Source organism: Cyprinodon tularosa, unplaced genomic scaffold, assembly GCF_016077235.1.
Source record: "Cyprinodon tularosa strain WSP-4 unplaced genomic scaffold, ASM1607723v1 ctg67, whole genome shotgun sequence".
NCBI lineage: Eukaryota > Metazoa > Chordata > Actinopteri > Cyprinodontiformes > Cyprinodontidae > Cyprinodon > Cyprinodon tularosa.
The window spans coordinates 1,796,153-1,810,203 of NW_024039418.1; the positions used below are offsets into that span (position 1 = coordinate 1,796,153).

The window sequence follows — 14,051 nt, forward strand, 5'->3', positions numbered from 1 at the left end:
GTGGTAGGGAGTGGCTGATCACCACTTGTTACCCCCTGTTAGGGTTGTCACGATACTAAACTTTTCAACTCGATACCGATACTAAGGAGAATATTCGATACCACGATCGATACCACAAGGATAAAAACAAAGACTCCAAAATTCAACAGAAATATTTTCATTAATAAATAAAATACAATAAACAATAAGAATAATATTTTGAGGTTGTATGCTTTGCACATAATTAAGCAAGCTTGATAAAAAAACTTACAAAATTAAAATTAAGTGTTCCTTCCTTGGCAATGACACTAGCCAAACCAGTTAACAAACAAAAATAATTCTCAGCAGCTGCACCTGTTACAAAAAAAAGTCTGAAACTGAAAAGTGCGTAGAATTATTCATTCACACAGTGTTAAAAAAGTGCATTGTCCTCTATTCTGCACTTGATGAATGACTGTTTAGGTGCCACTGGTGGTGGCTGTTGGGTTTTAATCCAGAGAAATGTGAGTTTAAAAGATTAAAAGGAAATAATCAACACAGAGACAGGGTTTTTTGACGTCAGCCTCTGCAAAAGCGGAGAGAAGGCGTTGGCTCAGAAACCAGCACCTTCTCACACAGATCCCTTCATGGCAAAGCCTTTTATTAACAGTTTACAACATCATAAGGCGGGCCTAAAACAGAAGACCTAGTAATGATTATCTGGGAGGATGCAGGTAATAAGATAGTGTGAATTGACCAACTGGCTGGATGGAAGTCACACAACCGTGTGATTCTGCCTCATGACCTACTGGAGGTCATAAAAGTTGATGACCCTTCTGGTTGAATCACAGGATACAAATGTAGCATCTTCTTTCTTTCAATGTTTCATATGTCCACACAATAAGCCCCCGTCCACACAAAGTCAAAACAAACACAAAACGCTAATATTTTCCAGAATGTTTGCCGTAAAGACGGAGACGTAAAATAAATGTGATCGTCCACACGAATGCATGAAAACGCTGCAAAATGTATGCCAGGCCTGTAAGTGGCGCTGTGGTGCCAAAGCAAAAAAGAGGCGAGGAAATGTTGCGCATGCGCTCTAATATTTATACATGGTTGCCCTGCGGGTCCATTTTCGTGGTTCAGTCAAATTGAGGTGCTGAACTATGTCATCGATATTGCTCTGTTCTTCCTGGAGATATTCCAGAAGAAGAAGATTCTGTTGTAAGCCCGACAGCAGGGTGAGTAGCATTAGCAGCAACCATTCAACACAGTACGGCACCATTGTTGTTGTGATACTGTGTCGCGCATGCGTGTTTAGAGGCGACGCTATGACGCATGCGTGTAAGAAAAAAAATGCGGTTAGAGCTTAAAGATGGAAACGCGAAAACGGCGTTTCAAAATCTTCCCACTCTGAAGGCTGAATAAAAAAAAGATTGTTTACAGACCCCCGAAACGCCGGCTTCGTATGGATGAGAGGCTGTTTTGGTGAAAAATTTGTGCGTTTAGGCCAGGGTTTGACTTCGTGTGGACGGGGCCTAATTTTATAATTATCGCTCTAACAGTGGCACTGTATCGATACTTTTGAAAATGAGCTGTGCAAGCTCCAAGCATTTTCTCTGTCCTGTAACAACCTCATCTGGAATAAACTCTGTCACTTTTTTACTCCTGTTTTTATAGTCCTTTTTTTATATGGTTTTACCCAGTTTGAGTTAAGAGTAGTCAGTAACTTGCTCCCAGGAAAAGAACCGGTGGGGAAGTCCCGAGGCGCAACGACATAACTTCCTCATTTCACAAAGTTAAGTGCCATCCAGGTCTTTAGGGCTTCTTCTTCAAATCCTCATTTTTAATACCCTTAAATGAATTTAGAAATGTGCTAAAAGGGAAAATAAGGAACAACGTTGATTTAAATCCTGCGTCTGTTTTATTGCCTGTTTATCATAGTTGTTATTTTGTCAAATGTGCTAATATTTGGTTGATCATTAAGGGCTCGATGTTTGGCCTTTAAACTGCACTGAAACTCTTACTATCAGCCCATTTATCGAAAATACATTTTGATATTACAAAGTAAATATAGGATTATAATACAATGAGATAGGGATGATGATAATCTGTTTAAAAAGAGTGTTTGTTGTAATCTAGTTGGTGTTGAACAGAGCTCATGTCCTGTCTGATCCAGTGTCAGACGCTTAAACATGGATTTTTTCACCTCATTTTATCACCTTGGAATGAAAAATTAGACAAATTTACGTATTTAGGACAGAACTGTTCTGGTTTTGTTTGGTGTCGTTAAATGCCTGAAATAATAGGCCTACTTTGTTGCAACAATTGAGTCAAGAGAGTATAGTGGGATTTAGAGCAGCAGATTTCTGGCATTGCTGCCAGACTAGTTTGTATTCTAGGAGAGCGGGAAGGAGAGACCATGGCTGTGGGTTTTTTCGTCAGAACGGCCTGTTTGAAATGCAGCAGGTTGACGCACAAGCCCAACAGTGCTTTATCTTATCGCAGAGAGAGGGAATATGAAAAAGAAAAGAGGAAGGAAAGGTGTCGAAGAGAGACCGACTGAGGGTCTGTGCAGAGTTAGAATGTTGGAGAGCTGGAAAGTAAATCTATAAAGAGCCAAATAAACCCGTTTTACTGCTTTTCACTAATATGTGTGTGGGGGGAAGGATGAACAGTTTGATTAATAAATAAGTTAACCTGCTAAAGAAGCTTTCTCACAATGTTATTAAATTATTCATCATATATACTTGCCGTATATGATGTCAGTGTAAAGATCTAAAAGGTTTTATAAAATCTACAAATAAAGAATTACGGTTTAAGGTAATGGCTATTCATCTTAATGAAAAAAGCAAATAAAACAGAAATAAATAATTACTTTGCCATAAATAGGACATTTTTTTCTCTTTTCTCTGTTTATTTTATCGAACAGACTCTTAAACACTGTTTTTGTCTTTTCCTCCTGATGGTTAGAGGAAATCTAAACCTTGTTGTTTTAGCTCAGCACAGTTTTCCTTTAGTCCTCTGCAGCATTTTGAGCAACATCTCCATTTCTAATTTAATGTAGAACATGTAAGCAGTTATGAATGCGTTTTTATCCTCGTTTTTCGTATGTAACCTGGACCTAACGCAGCGCTTTTCTGTTAATTGGAACTACCTTCTAGTGTGGTTCTAAGCAGGTAAGTTAGGCCTTTTAGTCAAATAAGTTTCTGATCGTTCGGTTTAGGCTCTGAGGGCTGGCCTTTAGTTGTGAAGCTATTCTCTGTGTAACAATGGGCCATTGTTACCAGTATATTGGCCAAAGTAGCAGCTAAACACAGCATCTGGTTCATTTTTGTTGTTTTGGGTGAAGTGGATTTGTTTGGATTGTGGTTCTTTGGTTAGCTACATCTTGTTTTCATTTTTTTAAAAAGGTAAATTGATTTCACTTTACAATATTTTGATTTTGTTTTACTTTTCATAAAAGGGAAATTCATTGATTAAGAAGTTAAATTATTCTGAAATACTCACCTCTGCTGGTTCATTCTCCAAGCAGGTGTGTACTAGCCTCGTGAGACCATCCTGATCTCGCGAGCTTTCAAGATTTCACTCGCAGATCAGTCTGGAGACTCTCCGTTGAAGAAAATTTGGAGCCGTTCACCAAACGAACGTCCAATCAGCATTGGCTTTGAGGCGGGTTGAGGTGTGACGCAACGAGAAGCGTGACAGTTCAGACTAAAGAACATGGCGGCTTCAGCCGATGAAACTAGCGTTAGCGTGGCTATCGAGCAAGTTTTATCGGAACTACAGAGTGTTTCTTCACTGAAAGAAGAGCAAAACACTGCTCTGGAGGCTTTTCTCAGAGGAAAAGATGTTTTTGCTCTTCTCCCGACTGGTTTCGGCAAGAGTAGCCTGGCTTGTGGTTGTGTTATCGTCGTCGCTCTGTTAGTACGTCATATGCTTCGTTGATCTGATTGGTTTATTTGGCCCCTCTATCACCAACATAGGCCAATCAGCTAACCAGTATTTTCCCCCCTTCCCAAAATTACTTCAATGGAAGGTTTCCAGATGGATATGCGGAGCAAATCCATCTGGCGGAGTCAGGTTAGGTGTGTACAGGACTGTACCATTGGATAATTGAAGGGGGGGAGTTTGAGCTGATGTATGGTGTTTTCTATATTGAGTTTAAGGATTTGTTTGGATTGAATTAAAATATTTGTTTTCTGTATTTATTGGTAAAAGTATTTCTTAAGTAGTTGTTTGTTTAAACCAAAATTTCCTTTTCTTCTTTTAAAAATGGTTTCTTCCAATTTAGTTCCTCCTCTATATAAGAAACATGTCTGCCATTGTTCTTGGTTGGTGTTGTTTGGTTGATGTCCTGCACAAGAAGAAATTAAAGTTTTGTCAGCTGAAAACTCTTCAAAGAATGTTCTTCTTTCAACCAGTTTGGGTCCCACCTCCAAGACTGCTTGGCCTCCTGACAAGCATGTGACAAGTGGTGTCAGGAGTGGGATCTTTTCACATGGTGGGACCCAAACTGGTTGAAAGAAGAACATGCTTTGAAGAGTTTTCAGCTGACAAAACTTTAATTTATTCTTGTGCAGGACATCAACCAAACAACACCAACCGAGATCAATGGCAGACATGTTTCATGTTGTGTATAGCTGCTACTTTGACCAATATACAGGTAACAATGGCTCATTGTTACACTCTGCATAGGAAACAGGTCGTTTTTCAGATTGATGCATTAATAAATGTTTTTCTTTGAGTTTATTCAGTGTAGAGGAAAATATCCCAGTCTTTTTTGATTAGTGTTAAACACTAAACTAAAAATTTCTTTGTCCTTCTTTCCAATGTGCCAAAGCTTGATTTGCTCTGTGAGGGCGAGCTTTTAAAAAGTACACAGCAAGAATAAGTGAGACCATTTGTCCATCGACAGCTGAATGGAGCCTCTGCTTTGTCCAAACAAACTCCATTCCACTTTATGAATAACTGTTGTCTTGTTCCCAATTCCAGCCCATTATAAAGCCAAATGGCTTCCTTTTAACTCGCAAGCTTTTTCTCTGCTGCTTTTCATCTAATGATCCTCGTCTGAAATGCACTAGTTCTTCACATCAAGTCCTGGGAAAACAACACATTTAAATTAAAAACTGTGTTTTTCCCCAAAAAACATTTTATGGTTGCATACTTTTACGCAGCTGGACTCAAACACTGAAGACCAGGCCGTTTCCTAGCATGCCATCAGTATTAAAGCGATGTTAATCCCTTCATGTTGTTCATCTGTAACTCTTGATTCAGGCCAGCTCTCTCTCACTTTCTCTTTTTCTCCTTCCAGCGCTTTCTTTTAATTAATCGCCTTTATGTTTCTATCGCCTGACTCCTTTCTCTAACACTGCCCATTCCACTGTTCTGCTGTGATTATGCAAGAGAGGAAAGTCACTGCAGTGGAAATAAAAAAAAGGAGATATACAGGAAGCATTTTGGCCAGCGAGTGAGAGTGGTTTAAAAGGTCACTTCTGTGACATACGATGTATTAAATTGGTGTCACAGGGACAAACTGCGCTTTGCTGCACAATCATGTTAGTGTCTGAATTTTCAGGCAGGCAATTTCCCCGTTTCACAGAGGGGACAAAAGGAAGAGGTGCAAATAAGAAATCCTATTTAACACAGAGAACAGAAAAGGTAACCAAATATGCAGGGTAATATTTTTTGGGAACAAATGTTTTCTCATTCTTGTCATTCTGAATTGAATTTCTTGTGACGGTAAATAGATGAAACTGGACAGCCAGGTTTTTATTTTTACATCAAAGACAAAAACTAAAGTTAGCAGAAGGTATCATTACTTTGATTACAGAAATAATGTTTGACTTTAAAGTCTGTACTAAAACCTTTGCTTTTACAGCATGTTACGACCACCCAGGCCACAACATATTTGACGACACGAGACAAACATGAGGTTCAAAAGAATTATTTTATTCTTAATCTCTGGAACTTCTTTTTAGATCAGTTGTTTTGTTTTTTTCTGCAATGAGAAAAAGAAAACACTGCAAAAATGATCTAGAAATAAGTAAACATTTCCTAAATTAAGTGTATTGACCCATAATTTGAGTAGGTAAATGAGATAGTTTGCCAATGGAATGAGTAGTTTTAGTCTTAGAATAAGATAATTAGATAATATGCACTTGAAATAAGACAATGGAATTGTGTTTTCTTATTTAAAGTAGGGCTGCAACAACGAATCGATAAAATCGATAAAAATCGATTTTTAAAAGCGTTGGCAACGAATTTCATCATCGATTAGTTGTGTCGCACGATTAATGCGTCATCCGCCGCCGCTGTCATCACATCCACTTGACTAAAACAGGGGAAGAAAAAAAAATACGGCAGAGCGAGCCAGCGCTGCATGTGCGCAGTGTTGGCAACTCAGCGACTTTGTCGCTATTTAGCGAGTTTTCAGACCCCTCCAGCGACTATTTTTCAAAAAAGCGACTAGCGACAAATCTGGCGACTTTTTACGGTGTCACTGTTGGAGACTTACGTCAAAGCATGTATCGTTCCTACTCTGCCGTGGGGCTCCTCCCCCATCCCAACCCCGTTCTCCCTCTCCCGCAGGAGTCCCTCTCAGCGCTGCAGTCAGAGCCGCAGGATGTTTACCCTCAGCGTCCAGACTGCAAATGAAGCGCGCATGCGCCGGGATTGACGGCGCAAATTGATCACAATAATTAAAATAGCCTGCGCTTTGTAAAGTGAAAAAAGTCGTAACATGCAACTTTTGTCAAAACAAATTAACATGGCACGGAACCACCATGTTTGTTTGGTTTTAAAGTGGGGAAACGTAACGTTAGTTTCTCAGGTAGCTCATCTGATGCTTTCCTTACCGTGTTAGTAGGTTACAGACAGTGATAAGGTTGGCTACTTATTTGACTTTTAATTTCATTTGAATTAGCTTAAGCAGCATTTAGATTTTCTTTATAAATAAATTCCTTTGCAAATTATGAGGGCAAGGCTTTTAAAGTTTAAATCTTCTGGCAAAGATAAAGTAAAGAAGATCCTGCAATTTATGGAAGTAAAGCAGAATAAAATCCAGCAAGATCAGTAATATGTCAATTAATTATCTGCCACATTCCCATGTAAATATCTGTCTTTGGAGGATGTGTTTTTTAGCACCCCTAGTTCTCTCATTTTTATTCCAAATACAATTTATAATTTGAATCACAGGGCTATTTTTATCTCTATGGTTGAGTATTTTCTCAAGTAGCAACTTTACCTGCTATTCCTGTCTTAAAAAGCAGAACTCTTCTAGTCTAAAAAAACTCATTTGTTGAAATGGGGGGGGGCTATTGTTTGAACCCCTTAGGGGCTTTTAAAAACAAAAATGTCTTTTTTTGCGCTTTATGAAACAAAGTAGCCTATATTTTGTGGATGTACAGCTACATTTCTCATGTAAGTTTGCGTAGTTTTAACACAAACATTTATTTTTCATATTGCACCAGTACAGTTAATGAGCAACCTGTACTTGTGTGCTTGTTTGTTCTGAATAAAATGTTTATTTTGGAATAAAGAGGTTAATATAAAAAAATATTTTTTGTCCGATTCATCGATTAATCGAAAAAATAATGGGCCGATTCATAGATTTTTAAAACAATCATTAGTTGCAGCCCTAATTTTAAGTGTAAATTGTCTTGTTCCATTGGCAAAATGTCTCTTTTACCTCCTCAATCCAAGAACAAATGCACTTATTTTAAGAAAAAATAGTCTTATATGGAAAACTCTAAGAAAAAAAAAAAAATCCAAAGTATGAACAGAAAGTTGGACCTGGTGAGCCGATCCAAAGCAACAAAACGGTACAGCAGAGGGCCAACCCTATACAGGGCCGTCGAAGCCTCTGCTAGTAACGAACTAACGGGAAAACTCTAATAAAAATATATAAAAAAAAAAAAACGAAAACAGGACAACCGGTCCCACCAGGTCAAAGTTACGAAAAATCAGCAAAAATCAAAGGCTAACTGAAAAAAATACCACATGGCAGGCTGGAGAGGTCAGCGGCGGCCTACAAATACGGGAGACGTGCGCATCGCGTCTAGACGCTCCCTCTGTGACGGTGGCTCGATCAGAAGGTTCAAAGGGAGAGAGAGAGAGAGAAAAACCCAGCCTACTTATAGGCGGACCAATATCACAACCAATTAACGTAATCGAACCATTTACGATAGAAAAAAGAAATAATTATCAACTCTAAAATTTAAGTGACTCAACTAAGGTCTATACAACACTAAAAGGGAAAAGAAATAAAGAAACAAAAATGATTAATGTGCCCGACACACATAACAGCATAATTTTAACCAGCAGCACAGCAAGGGATAACCCTAATCCAATCATAACTTCTTTCCTTATGGCTTTATTATTATATCTGAATATAATCGTCTTAGAAAAGAAAACGCAAGATCATCGTTTTCTCTATGTTTTATGTGCATTTTCTCCTAATGTCATCCCCGTTCACACTTTGCCTGCGTGTGACAGAAATATATTTGGTTTAATGCAAACAGAAGGCATCAGCCAAACTAAAGTGTAAAATCCCTTAATCTTCTCACATCGGTTCGCTGTCCTCAAACACAATCAGATTAATCATGATCTGTTGCAATCAAGCAACCAGCAGCAGTCAATCCTTCAGATGTCGATGCTGAGAGTTCACTCTGTAAACCCAAGAGCCACCAGGAGCCGTGATCTTCTGGCTGCTGAATAGATTATTTCTGCTTAATCAGTGAATGTTGGTAAAACTGAATTATTTCATAGAGTGATTTGTGTTATTTGAGTCTTAGTTTCACTTTTTCATTAGGAGAAGTAGATATAAACCTTTGAATGTCAGGTTTAATATGTCAGTGCTGAGCTCGTGTTTGGAAATCTACAATCTGAACAAGTATTTATGAAAAATAATGATTATATCTTATAGCTTTAAGTGATCACAGAACGCACTGTCAGTTTTTTCTTAGGTTAAGAATATATTTATAATTTGGTTTCTACATAAAGTACAATACAACTAATGACCCCATCAGCTCATTTAGACTATAGATCAGTGATCAGTTCTGAACAGGGAATTTTAACCTTTTGTTTTTAATTCTTCTATTGGTTTTCTGCCAAAAAGTGATTCCATTCTATTTTTATCATGACGGTTTATTAATAATGTGACAAAGGAGATATGTTTAAATTAGGAATGCTCGATATAATCGCCCCCCTATCGGTATCGGCTTTAAAACTGAATATCGGACATCGGCCACCCCACCGATATTTAACCCGATATTTGATCAGCTTCTGAGTTTCTAAAGTCAAAAAAATAAATAAATAAATACTACTTCTTCTTCCTCAAAAACTTCTTTTTTACAGACTTAAAAACTTCTAAAGACGAGGGAAAAAATATTGATACATAAAAATATCCCAATATCTTCATATGCTGATATATTGCCATTTAAAAACACCATATCAATCTCTTTTACTAATGAAATATTGCTATATGTCATCGTTATGCTACGAAATCCCCCGAAAATTCACAAAATTTTGGCATATTTTTAGATGTTGATATATTGACGTGGTATCGATCTATTTTACTAACAAAATCTCACAAGAATTTGCAAAATATCTCGAGAGTTTGTAACAGAACGATGAAATTTCACGAGATTTTGAAAGTAAAATCGATACCGCGTTTTTAAAAATCAATTTAATATCAGCATATGAAAATATATTGGAGTATATTATTTTTCAAAGTGTCAGAAATTGATAACAAAAATGCTATTTTCAATGACTACTTATTTTTGTCCAGCTTTAACATCAGTATCGATATCGGTTATCGGCTACATGAGTTTTAAAATATCGGCATATCGGATATCGGCCAAAATCACAATATCGTGCATCCCTAGTTTAAATACCACATTTTAGGGGCAAAGCAAAGTGCTGTATGAGGGGGGAAAGGGTACATTGCAGCTGCATCACAACTAAGTAAGGAGAATAAAAGGGAATCATAAAAATAAAGAGGGTGTGTGTGTCTCGTATTCATTTCATTGTGGGGCCCATTTTCTGGAAAAAATAGAACGTTGTGGGGACCGTCTGCTCCTTATGGGGCCTGATGTCTGGGCTCCATGAAGAGAAATGCTGTTTTGGGGTCAGGGGTCATATCTAGGGCTACGGTGTGAATTAACTTTAGGTTGGTGTTAGGTATGAATATTTTATGGTTTAGGGTTAGAGTCGGGCTGCAGAAATAGTTTAGAAATAAATGGAAGTCAAAGGAAAGACCCCACATTGAAAGAGGAACAATTTTTGATTTATTTACTTACCTTCTAGGACCTTTTGAGGACCAAAGGTTGGTCCTAAAGTGGCAGACTCCCATTTTTAATGTTAGAAGAGTCTGTTTAAAGATATGGTGTGAATTAAATAATACCTGCTGTAAATAGAATGAATGTAAGTCAATGTAAAGTCTTGATATGGATCGAAATACAAACTAATGTGCATTTATTTAATACAGTTTGTGTACAAGAAACGTAACTATTAATGTTTAAATAACTTAATCAGAGGCCTTTCTAAACAAATACAATTTAGAGCAACTGTTTTGGCGCTTTTAAAATTTTCTGTTTATTCCAGATTAGTGAAGAATAAGAACTAAAAGCTTCTTCTCTACATTTGTTTCTGGTTCTGCAGAGTATATTAAAGCTAGAAGACCTTAGAAGTCTGGACGGTTAATACTCTATAATGTATCTTGGTGTTAAGACCTTCAGTGATTTATAGACTACCAGAAGTTCTTTAACATCTATTCTCTGAGATATGGGTAGCCAATGTTATGAATTTAGAACTGAGGGATGTTCTCCACTTTCTTAGTTCTGGTGAGGATGCAGGCAGCAGCATTCTGGATCAGCTGCAGCTCTCGCACATCTCAGCACATTAAGTAATTTAAGGTCCTTTTGAGACATCAGTCCTTTAATCCTGAAGTAGTTCTTTAGGTGATAGAAAGCAGAATGTTACGATGTTTAAGAGCCTCTGAAGGTTCAGGTCTGAGTCCATCACTACACCCATAGTTCTAGCAGGAGTTTTGGTTTCTAACAGGATGAATTGAAGCTGGACTTTTAATGGTTTGTAGTCTACAATTTTTAAATTTTTCTGGTTTTACCAATGCACTTTCAATGGTTCTCAAATGAAAAAGAAAAAAAAAGACTTATATTCAGAGTTTCTTGTTATATTAGTTATTTGTTCACTGATTAATTAATTTATATCTGATCAAAAATTATCACTTATCTTAAAGCAAAAACAAAAAACACCATTTCATTTGAGGTTTTTTTTTTACTCAAAACCTTTTTTGCATCCGAATACAACATTCAGCCCATTAAGATGATCCTTCCTTGACGACACCATCAGTCACTTAAAAAAAAAAAATCCCATTAGATATCAAAACATGGTAGTTCTGACTTGAAGAGAAATACTGCAACATAAATCTAACCGGAGAATGACTGTGCGAACACCAGTCATCAGTCTCCTGAACTTAATCTCTCAGCAGGGAGTTTGAAACCTGAGAGAAAAATTAGTTTCTGTAAACGTGGTTCATAGATTTTGCAGAACTTTTTCAGAGTATGCCAAACGGCAGTTTTTATGGATTTTCAGACCTACGCTAAAAAATAAGCCGACCCATCAGCTGCAATGAGCTAAATCCCCTAAAACTGCAGAATAATAATGTAAATTACATTAAAAACACCCAAAGGCATGGAGCTTGGGTAGAATCTGTATTTGAAGACACTTTAAAAGGCCACAACCACTGTAACCAGATCGTCACCTAAGAGATTTAGTTCATTACAGAACAGGTTATTAAAGTTCATCATTTCTTATAGAGACTTGGTCAATGACTAAAACTTGTGTGGAGTGTATTAGAAGAATAACTGCTGTCAACATATCCTGACTGCTTAGCAGCAAACTAAACTAAACTAAGTGCAAAATAATGATTGCATCATGGCAGATCTATTTCTGCTAAAAATACAGCTCATTTCTCATCTTATTGCATCATGCACATTTTAGAGTGGGGACTTTTGGGTGAGAAAGTGGTGAAACAAGTAGACAGAAGAAATACATTTACACTCAAGAGCTAATAACATAAAAATAAGTAATATTTCAAAGTGAATCAGTAGTTGTGAACATTGTTTAGTTGAACTGATTCTCTCCGTGTTCTCCTCTGCAGAGCACCGATGTTTTCTCTCCCCGTTCCAACCAGATACTGTTTAAAATGACTATGTATTTATTTATAGTTTAAGACATAAGGAGCCATTCTGAATAGAAAATAGAAAAATAGAAAAATATATTTTTTTCTCACACTTTGCATTTTTCCTGTTTTTATTGTGTATAACCTGGAATGAAAATAATTGCTGTTACGATTCAACTACATGACGTATCAAAGGATTAGAAGTTTTAAATCTTTTTTTAATTTAAAATATGAAGAAAGCTTCATTATGTATTATTATAGTAAAAGCAGGTCTGTGTGGAAGTCTTTTTGCAACAATAGCAACTAAAGGTTCTTTGAGGTAGGCTTCTTAGTTCTGCCTAGAGCAGTCATGGATGATTAGATGGGTCTTTATAATTATGATTAACAATTATTCTTTTTCTTTTCTTTTTTGCAAAATAAAAACTATATAGGTCAACCCTGAGCATCCTCTTGGATCCTTACACTGCAGAAAGGATAGATAAATAAGTAAAATTTTCTTAAATTTTGTTTATTTACCCTTAATTTAAGCAAGTAGATAAGATGATCTGCCAATTGAATTAGTATGTTTTACTCTTGAAATAAAATATTTGGATAAAATGCACCTGGAATAAGAAAATGCAATTGCTTTTTCTTATTTTAAATATAAATTGTCTTGTTCCATTGACAAAGCATCTCACTTACCTCCTCAATTCAAGAGAAATACACTTAATTTAAGAAAAAATGACTTTTTTGTAGTGTAAAGAGATGCTTCCTCTGAGCTGCTGCAACACAGACCACTATAGGGATCCTTTCTTCTCACACATTTTATCAACAGAAATTCTTTGAAGAAACTCCAGTAATACGTTATTACAGCAGCTTGTATGCCTTTAAGGTTATGAATGTATTCCTTTCTTGATATGAACAGATTTTCACCTCATAGTAGTGTTTAGAAACAACCAAGCAATACCTCCTCGCACAGATATGTTTCTATTTAATAAAATTATACAGTCCCTTTTATCTTCTATTGCTGCAGTAAGTCTTAGCATATGTTTGCGTTGCTTCCTAGCAATGATCAAGGGTTGCAGAAACAGGTTGGTCTCCTGTAATCCAGGGTTCTTCATCTCCAAATGGCTCTCTGCTTTCTTCTGATGTATTTATGGAGTCATACTAAGTCAGTCTGACTTCCTGTTTCCCAAATTTGTATCTCAGTTAATACAGAAAATTACATTCGCCTACAAACCTGTCATGAACTTGGACTTTTTGAAGATATGTGATTAGGAAGAACCAGAGCTGAACAACAGTTTGCTGAAAGGTCTTTTAAACTTTTGTTTCTGTGATAAATTGTTTATATATCTGCTTGTTGCTGTTAATTATTTGCATACTGTTCTTCCCAGCCCTATTAAAATCTGTTTGTGGTTAATATCATCCCACCATAACACTGACTGTCTTCAGAAACTGTTGGTTTATTAGGAAAGTCAAAGTAAACCGCAAAAACAGATATAAAAATGTCTTAAAATGAGTGTATTGCCCTTAATTTAAGCAGGTCAATAAGATAATATCTCAATATAATAAGTATGCTTTTCTTTGAAATAATGAGAAATTATGCAATTGAAATTAAACAATGGATTAGTAAATAATTTTGGCTCAAATCAATAGAAATAACTAAATACCTAAATAAATGCTTGTATTCCAGTTTTTGCAGTGTGCTTGCACCTATTTATCTAAAGCCTCTTTCCCACTGAAAATACCAGGTTAACCTTTGTTTTTCAAACATGGGTCGACCCGCTAACAATCGGCATTTGGCTCCCTTCCCACTGGCGAAAACGGTTAGCTTTGATAATGTCTCCAGTGTGACCGAAATCAGGTAGTAAACAATGGAGAAAAACACTGAAAGGAAGCCAGAGCATAA

General features: G+C 36.7%; 1 protein-coding gene across 1 annotated transcript in view; it reads left to right on the top strand.

Annotated features, from left to right (window-relative positions):
• Positions 1–14,051, top strand: part of itfg1 (integrin alpha FG-GAP repeat containing 1) — a 282,738-nt gene that overhangs the window by 42,707 nt on the left and 225,980 nt on the right. The window lies entirely within an intron of this gene.